This window comes from Ascaphus truei, chromosome 14 (genome assembly GCF_040206685.1).
Source record: "Ascaphus truei isolate aAscTru1 chromosome 14, aAscTru1.hap1, whole genome shotgun sequence".
In the NCBI taxonomy this organism is placed as follows: Eukaryota; Metazoa; Chordata; class Amphibia; order Anura; family Ascaphidae; genus Ascaphus; species Ascaphus truei.
The window spans coordinates 48,802,555-48,816,233 of record NC_134496.1 but is presented as its reverse complement, the minus strand read 5'-3'; the positions used below and the strand labels follow the sequence as shown (position 1 = coordinate 48,816,233).

Genomic DNA, 13,679 nt, shown 5'->3' with positions numbered 1-13,679 from the left:
TACATGACTGTGTTGGGGCCTTAAGATCGCTCCATGTTTTGGATGCAGAATCACCGTTGTTGGGGCATTGGATGGCATTTACTATTCTACTTATTTTAGATGTTGAACAATAGCATTGGGACAAACTAGTTATGAGAACCTTCTCCACAGCAAAAATCAAAAAATCAGAAGATGTGTGTTGGGCGAAATATAGATTTACAAACACTTTCAGCATTACTTCTAAGTAGTGCTAGTATATATGGTCACAATTAATGGAGGGTGGTTTATCTAAATTAAATACGTTGAAAAAACAGGATAAGGAACCTTATCTTTCTCTTTTTTTCCTCTTTCCAACCATCTGAAAACACCTTGTTTTTTTTTTGTAGAATAATGAGATGCACTTGTGTTAGAAACTCCAACTCGGCGGTGTGTTCTGTGAAACTATATGACAAGAAAGACGGAAAGGAAAAACCATTTCATATAAAAGGATGACAGGGAAAGGATGAATGCAGTGGCCATGAACACAGGCGCTGACATTCTGTACTGCAGTAGTGTTAGTCATACAATGACTCAGTAAGTCATGTCCATGAACATCTGTCTTAAGCAATTCAGTCAATAAATGATTACAAATTGGAAGAAAACCCTCTCTTCCCATTTCTTTTACCCAAGAAATTGTTTTATACACACCACTAAAGAATCTCATTTCAACAAATGCAGTCAGCGTGGTAAACAATAAGCAAGATATGACCAAGCTGATATATTCGTACATAACAGTTTGAATGAGTGTTAAATAGATATATGGCAAATTGGGAGGTGCTCAAAAGATCAGAAACATTGCTCTGTAACTGTACTTTTAAAGTTTGCACAAAATTGACCCAACAAGATGTTGCCAGCTGAATGCCAGTGTTTCAAAGTTTGTAACTGAGGATTATTCTTGCTAAGAGATTACATTTTGGGGCATATTCACTAAGTGATGCTCTTCCATAAGACATCTTCACGTGCTTTAAGAAACCTCTCAGACCATTTACTTGATGGGGCCATTAGGTATCTTCCGACATCTTATGAGGTGGCACCTAATGTAACAACTAATATATTCATGCTTCATATTGGCAAATTTCTTTCATGAACTGTGCATTATTTGTGCTGTGGACTTGTATATCTAATAAACACACAGATACCCAACAAGCTCTGAGAAACCCCAAACATTACCATATATAATATAAATAAATATGTGTGTGTGTGTGTGTGTGTGTGTGTGTGTGTGTGTGTGTGTCTAAAGGAGTGCTAGTGGGCGTGGCTAAATGTATACAACAAAAATCAAACAAAAATGCCCAAAGCTACTTCCAATGTGACAAAAATACACAGTGCAATACCTGGCTTGAGGACTGGAGTTAGGAGGTTCACAGTAAAAATGTATTCATGATCATATCACCAATAATAAAATGAACGGCATAGTGTTACTTTAATGTATTTCCACCATTATTTCCATCTGACTTAATGTATTTACCAGACCTGTTGCATGTACACAACTTATGTATACATACAGTAAGTAATTCCCCGAAAATGTATGCATTTAATGGTCCATCGCTGGCCGTCCCTGGGGATCTGATTTTGGTTGAATCTTCTATGCTTCAATAATTTACGGCAGAAGCCAGAAGAACTAAACACAGGTAAGCCTAAAAGCCATGTTAAAAAACAAAGCAATACGTATCTCCTCCACGCCAGACACATTGGGGCCTTTGCCTGTGTAGTGTACAGAAAAACGTGTCCTATCACACTGCACCAACGTTTGCTCCAAAATTGTGTCAAATGTACCAAGGTTCTTACATAAGGCGCAGATTTTTAAATAACAAAGTTACCGTCACTTCTGACCTGGTGGATTTTTTGAAGCAGACTGAAATGAGACAAGTGCCGCACAGAGGCGCACACAGTGATATATTTCATTATAATCTGTCCGTTATGTTACTCCTTTCTAACTCCTTCTTCCCAAAACACAGGCTGATGCATATGGTGCAAAGACCGCAGCAAACTCTTTGATACATGGACACAAGGAGACGCAACACAAAAATGACGCAGTTTGCTTCACTACAGTTTGCGCATAACTACAGTATACTCATATCTACAGTATTCGCATAACTATAGTATAGTCATAACTACAGTATACTTATAACTACAGTATACTCATATCTACAGTATTCTCATAACTGTAGTATAGTCATAACAACAGTATACTTATAACTACAGTATACTTATAACTACAGTATACTCATATCTACAGTATTCTCATAACTGTAGTATAGTCATAACTACAGTATACTTATAACTACAGTATACTTATAACTACAGTATACTCATAACTACAGTATACTCATATCTACAGCATTCTCATAACTATAGTATACTCATAACTACAGTATACTTATAACTACAGTATACTTATAACTACAGTATACTCATAACTGCAGTATACTCATAACTACAGTATACTCTAGCTACAGTGTGCGCATAACTACAGTATGCACATAACTACAGTACGCACATAATTACCATATATTCATAACTACAATATACGCACTCTAACCAATGCACTTAAATGGACTCTTACTCGTTCTGTTAGTATCCCTACATGTTGATTTAGATTGCAAGCTCCTCAGGCAGGGATCTATTGTCCCCAATGTTACATTTATGTATTGTTGCCCTTATAACCTCTGTATTATTATATTCCCTGTGTTGTCATTTTATTATAATGTAAAAGCGATAAAGTGCTGCAAATCTGATGGGTTCCATAAATAATATACATATATAACAAGTACTTTTATAACGTGTTCAGGTAGGGCAGGTAGTGGAAACAAAAGCATATCCACGAATTGTGTATCAGACACAAATATAGAGAAAAATACATAAATAATGAAGCGATAGTTACAATGTTCATTTTGAAACAAAACAGAAGGTGGCATCCACTCATTTAAAAACAATTCATACATCAATGTATTCTTCCATCTTGATTTAAAAACAATACAATTCATATTTGCAAGGAAAAAAGGGAGAGAGAGAGAGAGAGAGAGAGAGAGAGAGAGAGAGAGAGAGAGAGAGAGAGAGAGAGAGAGAGAGAGAGAGAGAGAGAGAGAGAGAGAGAGAGAGAGAGAGAGAGAGAGAGAGAGAGAGATGCTTTTCAGTCTTGTTTCTCCAGCAATGATACAATAATCAGATTTATGGTGGTTCCCGTTTGTGAAATGACTGATTACAAAATGATAATAGATCAGGGAGAGATAAGGAAGAGATAAGAGCATTAAAAAGTCCTCAGACCTCCTTTTACAACGTTTACAGATATTTCTAAAATAAAAGGGGGAAAAAATGGTTGGAAAATACTTATAACCTTTCTGATTTTGTTTTATATAAGGCATACAGTTTTACTCTATTATATTATATAACTGTTATTAGTTTCAAATTACTCGTTTCAGCTCTGCGTCCATTCAGAACCATGGAGAGCGAACCTACACCCACTGTTACAGCAGCCGTGTTCCCCTAGGCTTGCTGAACACTTAGCTGATAACACATCACTCCATCAATGAAAAGTAAGTAGTATTCACTGCAATTGATAAATCAGTTTCATGTCAAGCAAAATTAACCCCCCTCTGGCAGAGAGCACTGCGCTCTGTCATTGATATCTAACATCCTAATGATCAACTCTCTGCTATGCTAGAAAGCTGTTTGATGGGAAGGAAATAATTATTTTGGTGTTGCAAAATGACATACTGAAAGCTGGAATCCAACAGTTAATGCTCCCCCACTATAACAACACACGGCAGCTTCCATTAACCCTATACCCACCATGTGAGAGGCACGAATTACACGTGCTCTGTCTTTAGAAGTCAATGAAAATCTACTTATGTTTTAATGGTGGTACCTGCAGGAGTAAACTTGGCATAACACCTGTTAAATTGCTGGATGAACTTATTAGCTCATGGAAGCATCAACTTTTGAAGTGCTGCAAAACCTACAGAGATGAGGGGGGTGGGTGGGGGGTGGCGGGGTGGTTATGATTTAAAAATCAAAAAGGAAAAGTAAAAATAAAAATATAGTTCACTGATATATTATATATCATATCTATTTTACATTATTTTAAGATATATTCGGTTGTGCTAATTAATGTGGATATATGCAGTTTGGTGAAGATTTCTCTAGTAAAACCAGATTATGCCACCACTTACATCTTGAGTTTCTAATTTTGGCTGATCAAGTATATTTGTACTTAATGTTTGCACCCTGCTATATTTGTATTTGCAAACGTATACGAATGATTATAATGATTATGCAGCAAGACAATAGTTTTAGAGCAAATAGAGACATTTGATATATGGGTGTAGCTGGATCCAGGTTATTTTCCAAGTAGACTCTTTTCCGTGGTCTTTTTATCATGCAAATATACCCATCCAACAATAATACATCTCCGGTTACAGCCTGCTTCCGTGTCCTATCTTTTTTCTAAATTGAAAATTGCCCACTCATCTAAATGATTTAGGATCTTAGGTTTCACTTGCATCAGTGATATATTCTTTTGCTTGCATGTACAAGACAAGAATGGAGGGGACAAAAATCATCTTTCTGCTAAGCAAACTAAGGTCCAATGGTCTCATCTCTCCATATCTGTCTCACTGCCTCTTCATCACTGCATGTCTCACCAAGTCACCATTACCTTCATTAGAAACCAATATCCATAGTGTAGATTACCACCGATGACCAGACGACCCCTGTGAAATTCCTACCCGGGAAATAACACTGTCATTTCAAATGGTCCATGGGGCAAAATGATGCTTGATTGGGACTGGGAACCCCCCAGGGTCACAGAAACCCCCTTCTTTTTGGCTTTGGCTACCCCGCTGAGCTATAAGTAGCAGGTACAGACGTGAACGCCCTTCCACTGAGCCTTGGAAGAAGAAACCCAATGGACAACTCCCCCACTCCCTCCTCTGTATCCTTTTTACATAATACATAACCATAGTGGCAACCCGAGTAGCAGGGCAGCCTAAGGAGGTGGTGGGGGGGGGGGGGGGGGGGAGAGGGAGGGGGAGGCAATAAATGGAGGTTAGGATTGGAATGGGTGAAGCAGCCAAGTGATGGGCACCAGAGACAAAAGAATAGGCAGGGCAGAGTGTTGGCTATCAGTGTAACCGGGCTAAAGGAAGGACGCGCCATTCCCAGAGCACTCACCAAGTGCTGCAGATCAGCAGGCAGAGCTGGCTGTGTTGAGCTCCATGTCTCCTGTCTGTGTGGCTGGCAGGGAGGAGGAGGAGGAGGCAGAGTGTGCACGCACAGGTCCTGAATCATTCAGACTCCAACCTGGGTCACGTGGTGCTGAGCCACATACATAATCCAGACACTCTTTGCCCTGGAGAGGGGATTCGGGGAGTTCTAGTGGTTAAGGGGTTGCAGGACACCTGGCTGCAGCAGGAAGCACAGGGTTAACAAGACAAGGAGATGGTGAAATAAAGGGGGGCCAAGAGAACACAAAGGAAATGTACATGAAGAAAAGGAGATCATAGCATAGTCATATTCTGATATTGACTGTGCAGAATAAATGAGTACTTGAGTCAGGGGTTCTCAACTCCAGTCCTCAAGCCCCATTCCCCCCCAAATACTGAGCCACCTGTGCTGAAGCAGGGATATCCTGAAAAAATCTGACCAGTTTGGAGGTATCGAGGGCTGGAGTTGAGAACCCCTGACTTGAGTATTGGGTATTTGGACTAACAATTGATATTACAGGACCAGCTTTTGGGAGTCCTGCCCTTCCTCCGGTGTGAGAGAATAAACTCCTTGGGGCAGGGACCTTTTGTTTCTCTTAACATATATGTACTTATTTGTCATACAGTGTTGGTGTCCTCCCACATTGTACTGCGCTGTGGAGTATGTTGGCGCCACACAAATAAATAATAATAATAATGTCATGTGGTGAAGATAAACCAGAAGGCGATAATAACATAATATAGGCTGATGGCTAAGGTTGGTTTTGGATGGTAAAGTAAAGATGAGATCGAACAGAAAAAAACACTGAGAAGACAATACATATCTGTGCTCAAAGTGAGATAATACAAATTTGTATGATGTAACACTATTTTTATGAATTTAAACTTGCACATTTGTCTTGAATCAGCCTCTCTCCGTTTATGTTCCTATAACACACACACACACACACACACACACACACACACACACACACACACACACACACACACACACACACACACACACACACACACACACACACACACACACACACACACACACACACACACACACACACACACACACACACATATATTATAAATTAAATATTGTATTTACTGGGCTCTTGATTGAAAGGATTGTGTTTTTTACACCCAAATACAGTACTGTTGCTTTTTCATTTGATTCAACACCAATGGAAATACTGTAAGGTGCAAAGGTGTAATAAAGTCAAGAATATCATATATCTATCTCTAATCATTGTATCCATGTATTTGTAACCATGTATTTGTCATCATAACTCTATGCCCAGGACATACTTTAAAACAAGAACACACACACACACACACACACACACACACACACACACGTTTAATACTCAACATTTGGCTCCCAATGAAGCCTTTTTCAAGAGGGAGCAGAAGTGCTGCGTATTAAGCACCCCGATTTTGATTTTGGACGTGCCTCTCCTGTTCCTTGATTGTGATTTTTTCAATGCATGAATGGTATGCACCCTGGAAGACATCTACTACATATTGTGTGTGAGTGCCCTGTCTCTGGATTTTGCATTCTATCTATCTATCTATCTATCTTTCTATCATAAATTTACTCACCTTTAGAATTAGGAAAATGACTTTTATTATAAAGTGTTTGGAGAAGAAATGAAGCAAGAGCCACACAAAATCAACACAGAAGAATGGTGCTATATTACTTGCTGTTAGGAGGTTGATACTAATAATAGGTTGTTAGCAATAATCATATATTTTTGTTATATGATATAGCGCTGTCAGTATACAAAGTGCACGAGGATTCCTGCCCCAAAGACCTTACAATCTAATTTTTGTACCTGAGGTACAGTGAGATAAAGTGACTTGCTCAATGTCACAACGAGAGTTGAAACTTAGATTTGAACTGTGGCAAAGGCAGTGACTTTACCACTAAGCTACCCTGTTAGCCCAGAAGAAGAGATATTCAGTGTATATGTATGTATGTATGTATGTATGTATGTATGTATGTATGTATGTATGTATGTGTGTGTGTGTGTGTATGTATGTATGTATGTATGTATGTATATATATATATATATATATATATATATATATATATATATATATATATATATCTAAGGATGTCTGTACATCCCGCTGTGATAGGTTGAGAGGCCATAAGACTACACATCTCTCCCCTCTGTGTTAGACTGAGTGGCCTCTCACTCACCAAGGAAATGCTGGGGGAGGGGATTTTAATGGCAGTGGAGACAGCAAAGAGAGGAGGAGACAGATGAGATGCGTAGTAGAGGAGGGAGTGCAGTGTGCACAGAGAGGAGCAGACACAGTAAGGCATGGAGTGCAAGAAGAATGGAGGAGAGAGTGCAAAGAGGAGCAGGGCATGATGGAGGAGGGAAGGGAGGAGAAACAGCAAGGAGGGGAGAGGGGAGAGAGAGAGCACGGAGAGGAGGAGACAGAGGTATGATAAGGAGGAGGGAATGGAGAGCAGTGTGCATATCAGGCAGGTGGGAATGCAAAGAGAGGGGAGGAGAGACAGCAAGGTCTGTAGGAGGAGAAAACAGAGAGACAGCAAGGAGGGGATGAGATAAGTAGGAGAGAAGGAAGTGTAGTGTGCACAGAGAGGAGAAGACACAGCAAGGCAGGGAGTGGATATAGAAGGGAAGAAGGAGCTCAACGAGGAGCAGGGCATGATGGAGGAGAGAGTAAGGTGGGGAAGAGGAGACGAGACAGCAAGGCATTACAGGAAGGGGTGGAAAAAAAGAGTAATGTTTAATTAACAGCCTTTCAGATCGGCATATGGCACGCTGGGTACAGCTAGTTGATATATAATTCAGTATGTACATTATTCCTACCACACATGAAATGCACATTTTTTGGGGATGAGCTTATGCTATATTGTCTTTATTTCCCTGAGAAATGCACTGAAGTACCGAAACGCGTAGGATACTAGGACATTAGGACCAGCTAGCAGCACTACCAAAGTCACAATGGTCTGCCTCAGAGTCCAGCAACTATCAGACCCCGCACTTGAACGGGGTCTGCGTTTTGCCTGCCTAAGACATACAGGCTACTGCCCAGGGGAATCCCTACTGACGCGACTGGATACTAGCACATCCGACGCCACTTCCGCGTACATCGGAGGATGCCAGCCGCAGCCGCCAAACTCCAGCAACGAGTGCGACCACTCTGTGCTCACCAACCAGAGGACCAGCCCTCCAGCGGAGAAGCACAGCGCTGTGGTAGTTACATCGGCAATCACTTCCCCTCACACTCCAGAGACCAATGGAGGATGACAGAGGAGGTCGCGGGGAATAAAAAAAAACCTTAATCGGGCTCTACTACAACAAACTCAGGCAGGTGATCCTGTTTAACACACGCGTTTTGAATCGTTTTGTTTATTGCTTCCATATAAAGTTTACCTGCTTGCTTCAAATGTGTCCCCCTTTTTATTTTCTTGAGGTTGTCTTTATTACTGTTGCGTAGTCCAATACACTCCATGACACTATTGCAGTTTAATGAATAACTCCATGTATCTAACTTTTCTACACCATAAAGAAGGATTGTGTGAGAGATCAAAGGGTGGGGAAATGGAAATCAGCCAGTAGACATTAGGTATAGGAAATGGTCAGGCGTTAGTCCAACAGGATAGCATGTGCGTTGAACAGCGCCAGCCATATATACTGCTATTTCCAATACCAGAATACAGGCAATTAAAAATACAAAGCAATCATCCAAGTTGAATACATTGCTCTCCTGGTTCCTACAGTGTTGGTTAGAAAAAAAGCAATGGAAAAATACAGTCCTCTTGAAAACAACAATATTGATGGAACAGTGGGGAATGAAGAAATCAAGCAGCCATGCTGTGACAAAGCAGAGAGCATCATGGTCTGCAAAATGCTGAGAAATACACGAGTTCTCCTGTACAAAGGTGTCATGCAGTCATGCAATGAATTGTGTTGCTTGTCATTACACAAGTTCTCGATGATTGCCAGTTAGAGGGGCTTCAGCCTAGTCACCAACTGCTTTCCTGTCCCCTGCCCAGGACAGGTGCATGTAGTTACTTGTGTCCCAAAATACTAGGTTGGTGCAAGCACAGACAAAGAAATCCTATAGTGGCACACACCTCCTTTATTTTTCTGTGCTTGCGTCAACCTAGTATCTTCCAATACATATATGTATGTATGTCTTTATTTATATAGCGCCATTAATGAACATAGCGCGTCACAGCAGTAACACACGTGACAATCATATAAATAACAAATAATATAAATAACACATAAAGGGGAGAAGTGCTTCAGACATAAAAGTAACATTTAGAAAGAGGAGTCCCTGCTCCGAAGAGCTTACAATCTAATTGGTTGGTAGGAAGAACGTACAGAGACAGTAGGAGGGCGTTCTGGTAAGTGTGTCTGCAGGGGGCCAATGTTTATCTATGAGGTGTTAATTATCAGCCATGGAGCTACTGATATGCTTCCTTAAGCAGGTGTGTTTTAAGGTGGTTCTTAAAGGTGGATAGAGAGGGTGCTAGTCGGATATTGAGGGGAAGGGCATTCCAGAGACGTGGGGCAGTCTGTGAGGTTTAAGGTGGGAGAGGGCTTTAGATACAAAAGGGGTAGAGAGAAGACATCCTTGAGCAGAACGCAAGTTGGTGTATAGCTAGAAATTAGGGCTGAGATGCAAGGAGGAGCAGAAGAGTGTAAAGCTTTAAAAGTGAGGAGGAGAATTGAGTGTGTGATATGGGATTTTATAGGAAGCCAGGAGAGGGATTTCACCAGGGGAGACGCTGAGACAGATTTCGGAAATAGTAAAGTGATTCTGGCAGCAGCATTTAGGATAGATTGTAGGGGAGACAGGTGAGAGGCAGGAAGGCCGGACAACAGGAGGTTACAGTAGTTGAGACGGGAGAGAATGAGGACCGGAGTCAGAGTGTTTGCTGTCTAGCAACAGAGGAAAGGGCGTATCTTGGCAATATTGTGGAGGAAAAAGCAACAGGTTTTAGATACGTTTGAATGTGAGAGAGGAGTCGAGCGTGACCCATAGGCAGCGTGCATGGGCTACTTGCTACTAGGTGAATGATAGTACTTCCAACAGTAATGTGGAAGGATGTAGTAGGGCCAGATTTGGGAGGAAGTATGAGGAGCTCTGTTTTTGCCATGTTAAGCTTAAGTCGGCGGAGGGCCATCCAGGACAATATAGCAGAGAGACATTGAGAAACTTTTGTATGTACAGCAGGTGTAAGGTCAGGGTTAGAAAAGTAAATTTGTGTGTCATCAGCATAGAGGTGATATTTGAACCCAAGAGATGTGATTACTGTAGGTCACCTACAGAGAGTGTGTAAACAGAAAAGAGAAGAGGTCCCAGGACAGAGCCCTGGGGTACCCCCACAGAGAGATCGATAGAGGAGGAGGTGTTGGCAAAACAGACATTGAAAGTATGATGGGAGAGGTAAGAGGAGACCCACGATAGAAAATAGAAGAATATATCTCAGGCAGTACCTTCACCTCTATACTTTGGTTGAGAAAGACTATTCCAGTGGATAACTGGACATACTCTTACTTGTGTCCCATCAGCTTTGCTATGTGCTCCTCCTCTAGGCAAGCACTGGCTAAGCCCCTGGATGTATGTTTGACTTATATTTTAATGTACCCATGGAAGAATCTGTACCACGTTCCTGTTTACCTGTTTGTGTGCAGAAGAAGTTAATAACCTCCAATTTGATTTCTGAAAAGGCTGAACGAGTCACAACATGGGATCGTCTCTGCGTTAGTGTCTGGAAGAGGAAACCAATTCATCTCTCATTTGCTACTGCTTCATGATTAAGTTAGGGTTTGGTGGTTGTAGAATTACAGTGACTTCTGTATTACAATAAGCAGATCCTCTAGTACAATATGGGCTGCTAAAAATATGTATGTATCCCAATTTAACTCCATGTTCCTAACTTCCTTATAACGCCTTTTTCTCTTCTTTGATCAAGAACCCCTAATTTAAAAATTCAGCCCTGTTTCATTTAATGTCCATGTGAAGCTTGTTAGCAACTATAACTATTAGGTGCTAAACGATTAACCAATGAAGGAAAGAAAAAAGGATTGTTTTCAATCTATCCCACACAAGACAACCTGATCACAAATAAACCTTATGCATCATGTAAATATAAGTTGGAGTATTCAGGCAACTTTTCACGGTAGGTCAAAGATCCTAGAGGTAGATATCCACCTGAGCAGCTTGGTGAAGCCTTCTTCATGTTCTTTTGCAGTGATACAAAATATTCAGGAGTCCAAACTTCACTACTAATGGCTCATGCTCACTTCCAGTCCGTAACCAGTAGTTCCCACCTTTCTCTAGTTGGTGCTAGTATGTGTTCTATATGATTAGTAAATCTACCTCCCAAATAGCTCCAGGCTGCCTGACCTAAACTTGGTAAGGATCAGCGATGGCATATCAAGCCTTCACACATCTCTTTACATAGATGGCTCACCAATGAAGTTGAAATTAAAACATCGTTGTAAGCATTTCAGTATAGATTTAAAATGGTGCATTTGTTTGAATTGGCCATTAGGTGCTTTAAGACGTCCCACTCCTCAATAAATATGGGCCTTAAGAAAGCAATTTGAGCAAGCGATCTGTTTTGTAATTTTTTGTTTAACATAGTATTGAAGCAGGGGGCTTCTGGAGCTGAACCCCATTAATTTTAGCTCCGGGGACCCCCTGCCTCCTGAGATACTTTCCTCTGTAGGGGGTGCCGGTAGCCGCTCCGCTCAGCTACCAGGGTTCACGTAATGGCGGAGTTTCAAAGCTCCCACATTCTGCGGGCCAATAGGAAGCAGTGACATCATCAGGTTCAGCTTCTTATTGGCCAATGTGACGCGGGAGCTTTAAGCTTTGCAGAGATACTGGCGCCCCCTATGGAGATATGTATCAAGGCAAGCAGGGGGTCTTCAGATCTGAAAATAATTGGATTCAACTCAGGAGACCCTCTACTTCAAATCTATGTTTAAAAAAACAATATATTTATTTTTAAAAGCCTGAATTGGTCTTTTAATTACACAGGTCCCATTTCAAACTGCTATGAGATGAAAGCAGTCACCGTTTTAGCAGAAAAACGCATAATTGTCTGGATTGTATTGTAGTAAATATATCATTGTAGAAAAGCTTATTATATGTTTCTGTCACCACACAATGAGCATAGTATTTTTTATTGTCATTAAAAGGGTTCCAAACACACACGTCCCTCAGCAAAATGACCTGTAGGAACCAAGATATACAGTATGTGTAACATAACAACCCACTGGGCTTTCTAGTAGCACTTTCTGATGTTCTGATTATAAGTGTAATGGTGAATCAACAAATGTGTATCTCCGTGGGGAAGAGACGCCACATTGTGAGCAGCTCATGGGGAAGAGACACCACATGGGGAGCAGCAGTGGAGCAGCACATGGGGAAGAGACACCACAGGGTGAGCAGTAGTGGAGCAGCACATGGGGAAGAGATGCCACATGGGGAGCTGCAGTGGAGCAGCACACGGGGAAGAGATGCCACATGGGGGGCAGCAGTGGAGCAGCACATGGGGAAGAGACGCCACATGGGGAGCAGCAGTGGAGCAGCACATGGGGAAGAGACGCTACATGGGGAGCAGCAGTGGAGCAGCACATGGGGAAGAGACACCACATGGGGAGCAGCAGTGGAGCAGCACATGGTGAAGAGACGCTACATGTGGAGCTGCAGTGGAGCAGCACATGGGGAAGAGATGCCACATGGGGAGCAGCAGTGGAGCAGCACATGGGGAAGAGACACCACATGGGGAGCAGCAGTGGAGCAGCACATGGGAAGAGACACCACATGGGGAGCAGCAGTGGAGCAGCACATGGGGAAGAGACACCACAGGGTGAGCAGCAGTGGAGCAGCACATGGGAAGAGACACCACATGGGGAGCAGCAGTGGAGCAGCACATGGGGAAGAGACACCACAGGGTGAGCAGCAGTGGAGCAGCACATGGGGAAGAGACACCACATGGGGAGCAGTAGTGGAGCAGCACATGGGGAAGAGACACCACATGGGGAGCAGCAGTGGAGCAGCACATGGGGAAGAGACACCACATGGGGAGCAGCAGTGGAGCAGCACATGGGGAAGAGATGCCACATTAGGAGCAGCAGTGGAGCAGCACATGGGGAAGAGATGCCACATGGGGAGCAGCAGTGGAGCAGACATGGGGAAGAGACGCTACATGGGGAGCAGCAGTGGAGCAGCACATGGGGAAGAGACACCACATGGGGAGCAGCAGTGGAGCAGCACATGGGGAAGAGACACCACATGGGGAGCTGCAGTGGAGCAGCACATGGGGAAGAGACACCACATGGGGAGCAGCAGTGGAGCAGCACATGGGGAAGAGACACCACATGGGGAGCTGCAGTGGAGCAGCACATGGGGAAGAGACACCACATGGGGAGCAGCAGTGGAGCAGCACATGGGGAA

The 13,679-nt window shown here is 42.4% G+C and overlaps 1 protein-coding gene across 2 annotated transcripts in view; it reads right to left on the bottom strand.

The window, feature by feature from the left end:
* Positions 1-13,679, bottom strand: part of SLC7A14 (solute carrier family 7 member 14) — a 74,543-nt gene that overhangs the window by 39,230 nt on the left and 21,634 nt on the right. Inside the window, exon 1 of one of the 2 annotated variants that reach the window (XM_075570810.1) lies at positions 5,191-5,319. The exons of the other annotated variant lie outside the window; for it this stretch is intronic. The gene's annotated coding sequence lies outside the window, so the exon portion shown is untranslated. Of the gene's footprint in view, positions 1-5,190; positions 5,320-13,679 lie in introns of those variants that run through there. 2 annotated transcript variants of the gene reach the window in all.